The 12,677-nt window shown below is 32.8% G+C and overlaps 1 pseudogene across 1 annotated transcript; it reads left to right on the top strand.

The window, feature by feature from the left end:
- Window positions 1-5,948: 5,948 nt before the first annotated feature.
- Window positions 5,949-8,130, top strand: LOC143602990 (iron-sulfur assembly protein IscA-like 1, mitochondrial; annotated as a pseudogene). The gene is made up of 3 exons (XR_013147966.1): window positions 5,949-6,128; window positions 7,600-7,717; window positions 7,822-8,130. The product of XR_013147966.1 is annotated as an iron-sulfur assembly protein IscA-like 1, mitochondrial (transcript).
- The last annotated feature ends 4,547 nt before the right edge of the window (window positions 8,131-12,677 follow it).

The raw sequence follows: 12,677 nt of genomic DNA, 5'->3' as shown, positions 1-12,677 counted from the left end.
GCGGGTTGATAACGGTTCGAACCGTGGTGGGTAGGCGGTATTAAGCCGGCTATGAAAGATTGAAAAATGTTTTTTTTTTATTTTTAAATAATATATGTTTTGTCATATTGTTTGTCTATTTCGTAATAGTTGAATTATGTTGTAATTATTGGTGTCAAGTTGTGTGCTATCTAGAAGTCCATGCCTGGCCTATAATTGACACTGAAGGAGAGTGGTTTTTGACATTTTGTTATAATAGCAAACATAAACAATTATGATCACGAGATCGATGTTATCTTTGTTCATGCATGAAACAAATGTTTGTTTAATAGGCTCAGGTTATTGGATCATGGGCTTTATTGATCTAGAAATTAAGTATGTGTATATACAGGCATAGAACAAATATCAAATTAATATGTGCTTGTTATATCTATATGTGTATATACTTAAAACAATTATAGCTAAAAAATATATAAGCTACGGATTTAATACCAACACAAATATGAAGTGTGAAATAAACAAACTATAGAATTTGAATTAATAACCGGTAAATAAGATATTAAAAAGCGTTAAATAAATTAAATTTTGAAATTCAGCTCAACCATTAATTTGGTTTTTGATAGTTCAATCGGCCAGCTTCATAGTCAGCTGGCCAAATAAAGGTGTTTTAAGGTTATCAATCGGACTGGGAACTATTAGTTTTGGGATTCTAGTCTGACTAAGGGTTATGAGATGGATGTGTAACGAGAACTTATTTTACATATTATTGCTTTACTAGGTTAATAACCCGTGTAATATACGGTCACACGGGCTGAATAAAGAATATAATATCAATAAAAAATATGTTTATATACGTGGTATAATTTAGGATTCTATAACAATTTCTCATATATGAAATTAAATACTACATTATATATAAATTTGAAAGAAAGATTAAATACAAAAATTGTTCATAAACCTTCAAATGTCTCATTGTACACAACATATATGGTTTTCCCATATTAATTATTGAATGATACTAAATGATAACTTTAAGGTTTTAAAATGATAAAACAAATCAAGAGTTAAGCCAAGCTTAACTAAATTTTCACACAAGGCAAATTCTGAGTATTTTAGATGTGCACACGCTCAAAAAGAGGCCTTTAATAGTTTATGCATATGTTAGTTGTTTTGCACAAATCAAAAAGATCTTTATAATAACAATATTTTGAAATAAAATATTTAAAAATTAGTTTAAAAGGCATAATAAATAAATAAACTTAAACGTTTTTTTTATTTCTCGAAATCACACTAAATGAGAGTTAATGGAAATTTAATATAGGAATTTTAAAAGTAATAATAAATACAGCAAATTAATTTCATCATCATCATCATCGTACTCAGTATATCTCACCAATAGCAAAGCTATGGTAGGGTCTGAGGAGGGTAAGATGTAGACAGCCTTACCTCTACCCCGTAGGAATAGAGAGGTTGCTTCCGGTGAGACCCCCAGCTCGATGGTAGTTTTGCATCAAGCCTTGGACATAAGGCACATAACACTCAACCATTGGGACACCGGCCGATTGGTGCATGTACCTTTGTCTTTCGGCTATCAACGCTACCACATGATGCCTGATTAACCTTCCGCCACTTTTAACGTTATTTTCACGAGATTAGTAAAATAACGTCAAAATTAGTGCAATTTCACTTTAGCCCACCTGAGGGTTCACACATATACACATTATATGCGCGCACCCAAGCAGGGCATTAGCAAGATGTAAAATAACGTCAAAATTAGCAAATTAATTTAATAGATTTGAATAAGGCATAATTTGAAAATAGCTTATGTATCATTCTATGTAGACACTTTAGAAAGATGTCATGTGTCCATAGTGTTTTGCTTTAATATAATAGTAAGATAAGATGTGATTTTCTCTTTATGTTTTAAAATATGAAATATGACTTACTTTATGTAATTAATAATGTGCAAATAGTTGAATAAATAAAACGAGGAAATAATATAATCTACAAATGTGTATGAGAAAGCGCAAACTCTTTTGTAGTATGTGACCTAGTCAATGAAAAAAGGTAGACAATACGTATAAAAGCTCTTTTATAACGGTTATACTTTACAAAAAGGAAACATGTTATATGGCTCAAAAGTCGGTGTTAGCATTTATTTCAGAGCATGTTACGTTATTAAATATTGGGAAATCTTTTTCGAAGTTAGTATTTCTTTTTGCAATTATGTCACCTACCATCATTTTGTATATATGCACTAAACAAACTACATTTATTAAAAAGTTATGTTTTTGAAAGCAGTCAATTAAATTGTGTTAAGAGACACATTTATACATTCTTAAAGGAACGAATGTCACGGAGTTGACTCGAGTCGTGAGTCGTGACATGCTCATTTGACTGAAAAAAAGTCTTATTTCCTCCTTTGGGCCAGGGCCAATGGGTCGTCTGCAAGTTAAGTTAAAACTTTAAAGTCCTCCCAACCAATTAGAGGTGTAAAAAAACCGGTTTCACCGAAACCGGTTCCCAAACCAACCCAAACTGCTAGTTTCATGACTAGTTTCCCTTAAGATCTACCAAACCAATTTTAAAACCGAACCGGTTTGAGGAAAGCCGGTTAAAACCGGTTTATAAACCGGACCGAACCAACATGACAAGACCGACCTATCTTGCTTCTAAACCGGTTTATAAACCAAACCAATTTGAGTCGAACCGGTTTTGACCATCCGTTGATCAAACCGGTTTGGTTTGGGTTTAAAACCGGTTTTGTACACCTCTACAAGACTACAACCAATTGTCGTTCTGAAAACTTGTATTGGCTCCGTTAGTCCGTTATGTATTTTTTAATTTTTAGCAAATGGTAAGTTAATGCCGGTTAGTTAGATTCTTTTATTGGCCCAGCTGAAAAGAAATTATTATACAGAAATGAATACAAATTTATTTTAAAACAGGAAAAGGAAAAGTGAAAAATTATAATAAAAACATAAACAAATCATCAAAACCCGAAATTAGTATAAGGAAAAAAAACTAATTAAAAATAACCAAATAAACAATTTTACTTTTTAATAAAAACATTAGTAAAATAGACATTTTAATAATTATTATTAATAACATATATTGAGATGGTTAAGTACGAACCATTCATCTTATAAAGTCGTCCTTAAGGGTGAATCACAATTGCCACTTTTACCGAATAGGTTAAAGGACTGAAATACTCCTGACTTAACATTAAAAAATAACGAATAATTAGTAAAATGGATGAAAATGACATATTCATAAACCTCAAGGGTCCAGCTACAAAAAATTTTAATTTCACTAAAGTTGCATGTTTGATCAAACCTCATAGACGAGAATGACATTTTACTCAAACACGAGAAAACATGCATCGACAATAAACACGCGCTTATTTCTTTTGCATTTGATATCTTTGGGTTGCTCGCGCATGAGGTAGTGGAGCTACCCTGCTGAGTTCAATCGGTTATACATTGTAAGGTTACGACTCCAAAATCAATCAATATAGTTTATACTAGAATTGGTTTTGCAATTCAGAATAGGCTAGCAGGGCAGTTTGTTACTCGTTTGCGGTTTGCCTTATATTTCAATGCAAATTATATAATGTTGAAATAAAAGAACAATAATTATGATATTAATGATATAAAGAGCAAGCTTATTTTGACTGCGGCAAGACGCATTTACAAACCGAGCTAATCTCGATCAAAGATTTCTATCTTTTAAAGAGTTTAGGAGACTCTGGCGGCGTGTCTTCAGAACCACGAAGACTATCCGTAGTGAGGTATTTCCCATCTTAAAACTTTCCCAAAACTCTATGAACACTGCCCTTCAAAGTTTTGAGCTAAGTTTTGGCCTAAGCGCTTTGTAATGTTACCCATTAAATCCTTCAACTAATCAGATTTTTTTCACAAACTTCAGCAAATCAAATATCTAAAGTTATTTATATTTAATTTAATTTATAACAACATTAAGTAATTATTATAGAAAGGTTTTCCCACTGCACCACTTTTTATAAAATTCTTCATTACTAACCGGAGCTTCACTTGTCGCAAAATGGATACTTCGCACATTTTTGGATTGCAATTTTGTTTTATTTTATTTAGACACAATTACGAAATTAGCCATTGACGTTAGATTAGGTACTAAGGCTTAAAAGTTACAGGTATGTGTACTAAGGTTTTTAATTTTGTAACAATGTTAGGTACTAACTTTAACTTCCATTAAAAGTTAACGGAATTTACGTCAACTCGCAGGCGTAACACTCGGGTTTATCAATGCTCATGCTTCAGTGGTCAAATTTTAACAACGCTCGATTTTTACCGACCAAATAAGCATTGTTTTAAATATTTTAATTTTTTTGTATGTTAATCTTTTTATATGTTAATTCAACAAATTTATATTTTGGGTTTTATTAAAATACCTGTACTAACGTAACCAATACTCACCGATTACGCGTCAACTCGCTGCTGCAACACAATGTCCAGGCTTACGATCCGAATAAATATTGTTTTAAATATGGCAATTTAAAAATAATACGTTGTACAATCAACGCTAATTTTTTATGGACTACGTTTGTTACGTTACCGGAACTAAACCTAAAAAATAAATTCATCATATTAAAATATTTAAAAAAAATAGCAGTGCTCGTATAGCGTATTATTTTTAAAATCACCATATTTAAAACAATATTTATTCGGCCAGTAAAACCGGGCAATGCATTACACGAGTTGACGCGCATTCGGCGGGTATTGGCTAGTTACGTTAGTAAAGATACCTTAATACAGCCCGTAATATAAATTTGTTGAATTAACATATAAAAAGATTAACTTACAAAAAATAAAAAAACTTAAAACAATGTTTATTCAGTCTGTAAAAATAAAGAGTAGGTAAAACCTGAGCGTTGAAGCATGAGCATTTGCAAACCCGAGCGTTACTAATTGACTGACGTTAATTCTTTTAACTTTTAAGGGGTGTTTGGGATTCCTTATTTTACCTCCTTATAACTTTTCATTAAATTAATAAGTTACAAAAGTGTAACTTATGAAACTTTTCTTCTCACAATATAAACAATCACAAACACCTTATTACTTTTCAAAAAGTTAATAAGCTATAACTTGGTGAAAATAAGCAATCCTTTATCTTATTTTGGGGGTGTTTGGCCTAGCTTTTATTTTTTTGGTTTATACTTATATTTTAAAGTGGCTTATAGCTTATTTTCTATTATTTGATAAGCTTTTTTTAAATGTTTGGGTTCGCTTATATTCTACAAGTTGATAATAAGCTGTTAAATTCACCATTCTTTAATTTGTTATTATAGTAATAAGTTGCTTTAATAATTATTAATCAACCATCGTTTAAGAGCAAATGAGTAACTTACACCCTAATACAAATAAGCTTCTTCAAATAAGCTACAAAATCATCTTCAAATTAGCTTATCGAGCATGTTTGAGATTGAGTTTGAAAAATGCTTATTGGCTTATTGGTGTTTTCAAAAAGCCAATAAGTTAAAATATGTTTGGCAATCACAAAAATCTTTTTTATTTTAGCTTTTTGAAATGATTAAAAAACAGTTTTTCAAAAGCTCCAAATCCTGACTTTTCAAAATGGCTTTTTGAAAAAGCAAATAAGCCAATAAGCATTTTTCAAACTCAATCCCAAACATGCTCATAAGTTAATTTGAAGATGGTTTTGTACCTTATTTGAAGAAGCTTATTTGTATTGAGGTGTAAGTTACTCTTTTTGCTCTTAAATGATGATTGATTAATAATTATTAAAGCAACTTATTACTATAACAAATTAAAGAATAATAAATTTAACAACTTAATATTAAATTATATAAAACTTCGATTGTGATAAATATTAAAAAAAAGAAAAAAAAAAGGCTATAAGCACGAATAAATAATAGTTAAATAAGCCAGGCCAAACTATGAGAGGTTTGCCCGAGATCGATCAAGTGGGGGATGTCAACTTCGAGATTGGCAGCGCGGTGGCGACGGCGGCGAGACGGCAAGCCCTAAATCTAACAGAGGCGGCGGCCGATAGGATACGCCACCTCCTCTAGCAACGCCAACGGCCTTTCCTTAAACTCGGCTTCAAAGCTCGCGGCTGTAACGGTCTTTCCTATACCCTAAATTACGCAGGTTAGGGTTTTCATTCCATTTTGTATACGTATTCCAAGTTCACACGAATCGTTCTTCAATTTTGTCACAATTTTACTTACAATCGTTGCTGTATCTGTTATTATCGTGTACAATATTTGTCATGAAATTGTTATGTTGCTGCTAATAGTTGTAATATTTTTATACTGAAAAGTAGTGAATTGGCTCATAACATTACTATGCATGACATGTTGAACTCGGCTATAGTTGATGTGCAACAATACATCATACTAATTGTACATTGAGGCGTTTTATACCTATGTTTTTAGTCACCACATATATGCACATAGGATCGAGAGAGAGAGAGGAACTTCTTTAGCTTTTGCCTATCGCTTCATTAGACCGTTCTTAGTGGCTAATTTTGACTACACATGGTCTTAGCAGTCCAATAGAACAATGTGCTTTGGCCTTCTCGTTTGTGGCTTGCTACTTTCCAAATACCTTATCAACACTGCGCTGGTGGTGATAACTTGATTGATTATATTGGGTTTTCAAGTAACTAAGGAATCTTGCCTGGATCATGACTATTTAGTAGTCTGGTATATTAGAGAAAAAAAAGTTAAATGAATTATTCATTACATAGAATCAACCATATACGTAACCAAATTTAGATATTCTTCACACGTCAAATAGCGACACACCCGGCTCCTATTTAATTTGTTGCGACGTTCAGACTAAATTATTGGTTGTTATGTGTCTATTTAGTTTTTTTGTCACTAAATGTTTGATTAAGAATCCAACAGAATTATTTACGACAATTTGTTGTGTTGTCGATGTATCATATTTGGTTAATTGGTTGTATGGTGATCATATTTTGTCACTAAAGCGTTGGAGTTTATGTGGATGGGGAGAAAGAATCTTCCAACGTTTTCTTATTCTTTCTTTCTCCATACACACAATATCCAACCCTTTTGCGATGACAAAATCTTGTCAAGATAACCAATTATCCAAATTTTGATTAAAGACAACACAACAGATTGTCGCTAATAATTCTGTTGGATAATTAATCCAACAGCTAGTGATAAAAGCTAAATGGTCACATAATGACCTGTAACTTGATCTAAATCCATGCATGATCCTTTAGTCACTTGAAAACACAGTAAACAATCGGCTTATCACCACCGGTGTAGTGTTGTAAGGTATACGACCCATTGCTGCATTGTATCTTAGGAACTGATTCGCCATAAACCCGAAGGCCAAAGCACATTGTTCAATTGAACGGTGGGGGAAAATTTCATTAAGGATAGAGATTACTTGTCTCGAAGCAACAAGTTGTCGTTTATAATTTACTTTAAACTATCAGTAACCACATATCAACCATTAATCAAAATATGATCCAAGTACAAAAGGTGGTTCCTGATTATTTCTTTGTTCTCATTTGAACCTGTCCCAATTCAAGATAGTGATCGTAACATGTAAGCCGATCCTGATAATCTGATATTTTAAACAACAGATGAAAAGGGGAAATTTGATGAGTTAATAGAGGACAAGGGTGTGAAGATATTGATAGATCCGAAAGCTCTTATGCATGTTATTGGTACCAAGATGGACTTTGTTGATGATAAGCTCAGGTAAGAAACTTGTTCTTTTGCACGCTTAATCACCGTGAAAAAGTTTTTTGATCCTTAATGTAAATGCTTGTAAAAGATTTATATATTGTTTGTGATTGGTGCAGATCTGAATTTATATTTATTAACCCAAACTCAAAGGGGCAGTGTGGGTGTGGGGAGTCGTTTATGACCACGACTAGCACTAAGGCTGGAGGCAGTACTTAATCGTACTTTTAACACCTTATAATCGCTGTATAGTTTGTATCAACTGTTAAATACCTAGCTGGCTATTCATGGTAATAATATATTAGAAGTTTATTTCTTGATTGTAAATTACAAACTGATCTGAGTCACGTTGTGGCGTGGCTAGCTAGATCTGTAGATTTGGAAGCATTGAATGTGTAATGACCAAACCAATTTGCGTGACATAATGGCTCATCAGATGACCATATCTTTAACCATCGCCAAACATCATTCTTTAAAATGACCAAACCAATTTGCGTGACATAATGGCTCATCAGATGACCATATCTTTAACCATCGCCAAACATCATTCTTTAAAATTCAAGTGCTCAAACTGGAGACTCATTGAACTGACATCATTCTTTACCTATCTTATTGGGTAGCAGGGTATTGGTTTGCTAGGTTTTCTAGTAGTAGTTCATAGGAAAAGCCAATATTTAATATGTATACTTGATATGGAAGTGCCAAAAGTCTTTTTAAGTAGTCTAAAAGAGATCTTTTGTCACAGCCTCAACACGTTGTTTAATGAAGAAGCAAAATAAAACAGGCAATGCAAAAGGAGCATACATACATGGCAAAATTCAAAGCTTGAACCAATTAATTAGCAGTGCTAAACGAGTCGTATCCGTGGGCTGACAGGTCGAACCCAAACATGATACAAGCATGAAAATCGTGTAGGGCACATGAACTCAAAGGATATGTATATTTGTGAGTTGACACGAACACGATTGTTTAATCATCATTATTTTTAACATAAAAATGCATACGGAACACTAATGTTTTTTCGCATCTGTTCCTAGTAGTTATTGACTGCTTAATGAACGAACGAACATGAACAGAGACTGTGTTCGTTCAGTTGTGTTCGTGAACGTTTGATAATATGTTTATGTTCATTAATGTTTGTTCCTTCAAACTTTTTTGTTTTTTTTCAATGACTTTTATCTTAACGTAAAGATTTAAGCAAAACTATTAATTATAAAAAAATATATATATGAAAACTATGTGATTTATTTTTATGCAAATTAACATATGAATATCTATGTTAAAAAAACACTAACACAAACTTGGTAGCCGGACCGAAACGTTGACACTGACTCTCCTCGATTAGCCAGATTAAATAAAACATTGCCTGTGTTCATTTGTTTCTTTCCTTTGCGTTCATGAATTATTCACGAACAAGTTCATTTTCTTAATGAACGAACACGAACAAAAAATTTCGTTCGGTTAGGTGTTCATTAGCCATTCGCCTGTCCGATAAACTTAATGGACGAACATGAGCGAGGCCTTGTTCGGTTAGGTTTGTTTACAGCCCTATAGGTAACACATAAGTTTTGATTACTTCACTGGAGATGAAAACTGGAAAAATCTATGCCGATTTTGAATCAGTCGAGTTTTTAGGTTAGAAATGATTTCGCACTAATATAATCAAATCATAAAAGCTGAATGAACTTATTTGCACTGAATTCACTCATGATTCAGTAGTTTATGAATGATATGTTTTAGCAATTATTAGTTCTAGAAGATTCATAAATCATAACCATCAGTTAGGTTTTTGAAACCTTAGATTTGGTTGCATAGTTGATGTTGATCTATATGCTTATATTTGAAATGTGATGATTGAAGGGTTTAAGGAGGATATAATCAAATTCTCCATCGTTACATGCAAACAAACCAGAATAAAATGAGGCCATAAATCATAATATGTATGTGTTATGCTACTGTTAATATACAACTAGCTACTTAAATATGATTACAAAAAATATATTACTTTCGTACTAAACTTCTTTATATAAATAATCGAGGTATTATGCTTTAAAATATGCACATTGGCCGGCTTTTAACTCATTTCCCTTAAGTATTTAGTAAACTTCATTGATTATTGATAGTAGTCATTAGTCCACTAGTCATATAGTACAACTCAAGCTCTTATTATTAAATTAAACGTATAAAAAGATAAGTCCGTGACATTAAGCTTGCTATCTCTTGGTTTCTTTTCCAACCTCGTCTTCATCCCGATAACGAGTCCATAAAGCATCACGGGCAGTGTCTTGTTGACGATCCTTGTAGGTAGTCAAGAGTTTCTGTATTACTTCCGAGAATCGTTTCATTTTGCGACCGTTGAAGCGCTTGTTTCCTGCCATGAGGCCGTGCTCGTTTTCGTCAACCTTGCTCTTGTGCAGCCTCAAGTATTTCATTTTTGGCTATGTCAAGTGTGAAGTGTATAGTGGTGGTGATGATTTGGTGCAATTTATAAGGGTTTTATGAAGGTTTGAAGACAAAAGGAAAGGACAAATAAAGAAGGTTAGATGTAAATGTGTGGTTGTATCTATTAATATTTTAACAAGTAACGTTCCCTTTGGGGCAATTCGTGCACTTTTGAGTTTTGATAATCATCCAAAAATATACCAACGTGTGGTAGTCTGGTAGAGGGTCTAATTATTGATACTTTTATATTTTATAAAACTTGTATGGGGATGGGAAATGAGTGACATCCCTCGTTTTTGGGTCAAATGGTATTTATTTTGTATTTGTTTTTATGTTGTAACCGACCCGATTTATATCCCGAACATTTCAGATATATAAAATATTGGATTTTATGTTACTAAAACATTCCCGCTTGTCTAATTTGAAAAACCCCTTTTACGGATTCGAAAACGGACTTAAAACGCTCAAGATACATCAAAAACGAACTTCCGGACGCGAACCGACGTGCTGACCAGCAGCAGATCAGCAGCAGCCCCATTTTTGTTTTTTTGTTGTTTTGTGACTTGTCTTGACCCCTCTTGCATGCAAACCATGATATCACACCCCATGCTTGACCCTTTCAACCCACCCTATATATACACCCCTATCCCCTTCATTAATCCTTGCTCATTCATCTCTTTCTCTTCCAATTCTCAAGCATTCAAAGGTATTCTTCATATTTTTTTTGGCAGTTTGACTTTCCAAAGTCAAACTGACCATAGTCTTACATTATAATCAACTTGTTAACACTTATTTATACTTGAAGATTGTTATACAACATATATATAATAGCACCCTTTGTACCTTCGGTGGGCATTTCTCCGGTCTCGGTCGGTTAAGTGTCCGGCCCATAAGACAAAGCTACATGGAGGACTCGTAGTAGTCATTGATTATATATATTTTCCGCATCTAACTATCAAACTTGTTATACTTGTTTAACTTCTGCTCATCTTAGTTCTATTTTATATTTTGAGTTCCATGGTTATGGGTTTGTAGAGACTAGCCTCGGTTATTCCGTAAATAGCTCCAAACCGGAAGCCGAACTCTTGTTTACTAGTTCGTTTAAATAGTTGTATAAACATGTTTTATGTAAGATTTGAGTTTCTAAAATCATTTTAATTAGTTCCATGGTTACGGGTTTGTAGAATCTAACCTCGGTCTTATCCCGAAACAAGATCCGAACCGGAAACCGAACTTTCGTTTAAAGACTTTGTTGTTGACTTTTTGTATGTAAAACTTTGGTATTATTATTTATAAATTATTTTACAAGTTCTATGATGTTTGGACATGTGGTAACCATTCTTGGCTTTATTCCAAGATAAAAACCGAACCAAACCGAACTAAACCAAGTTTACTCGCTTAAGACACACAAGTGTATTTTTAACCATTAAAGCTTATATATTTCTTTAAAAATACTTTATAAACTGATTTTAATTATTTTCACAAAGTACTCGGAATGTTGAATCCAACTTGATCTTATAACAAAGTTTGGACCGATTAAACCGAACACTCGCTTAACGGACGTTGTTAGTTCTAAAACAATAGAACTACATACTTGGTTAAGTCTCTTTAAGATTTATTGAGTTATCTCGTACATTTATTATTTTGGGAAAGTTGACTTTGGGTTTGGTCAAGTCACCAAGACCCGAACCGACCACCCGAACCCTCGTTAAAACCCGTTTTAGTATCTATATTATAAAGGGACTTGCTTTCTTGCATTTTTACCCACCTTATTACTTAACATAGGTTGAGTAAAATTAAGGGCTAGATACTTTAACCCGGTTTCGAGCAAACTTATATTTTTAAAGGACTATTATTATAATTTCTTAAATATTTACATTTTAAACCTTAAACTTTAAATTGTTTACATTTCTTATCATTTATTTTCGTTTAAAGACTTCCAAGACAAATTTTCTAATACAAGACTTCTTCTCCTTTAGGCTTCGTTCGTTAAACTCATCGTTCCGGTTAACCTCCAAATCATCAAATCTTTCAAGTTTATTACTTGAATGTGAGTACTTTCATCCTCCGTTTTCACTCTTTTATATTTTGGGGGTGACATTGCAAACTTATTCAAATCCAAATGATTTATACTTGAGTCTTAAACCACAAACTTTATTGTATACTTTACTTAAATAAATGCTCGATTTGGTGATTATATGCTTGAGTGCTAATGTGTTTACCGCTTTTGGATGGTTGATTCATAAATCCGAGTATATCTGGCATCCCCTTATAGAAATGTGTCGTTAATGTATTCTTATTAACGATTTCTTACAAAATCCGAGTATATTTGGCATCCCCTTATAGAAAGGTGTCGTTAATATAATCTTATTAACGATTTCATTTATCTAAATTGTTGTTATTATTATTTATTGTTTTGTATACAAGTTGTGGAATTTCATATTATATATCTATTGTTCAAAAACTATGAAATGGCTCACCAACCTTTGTGTTGACAAAATCTATTTATGCAATGTTACAGGTTTGACTTTAG

This window comes from Bidens hawaiensis, unplaced genomic scaffold (assembly GCF_021521415.1).
Source record: "Bidens hawaiensis isolate Kalapana, Puna unplaced genomic scaffold, B.hawaiensis_p1.1 tig00060276_1, whole genome shotgun sequence".
NCBI classification, from domain to species: Eukaryota; Viridiplantae; Streptophyta; class Magnoliopsida; order Asterales; family Asteraceae; genus Bidens; species Bidens hawaiensis.
Note: the sequence above shows the minus strand (reverse complement) of the source record. Positions and strands in the feature narration are given on the sequence as shown.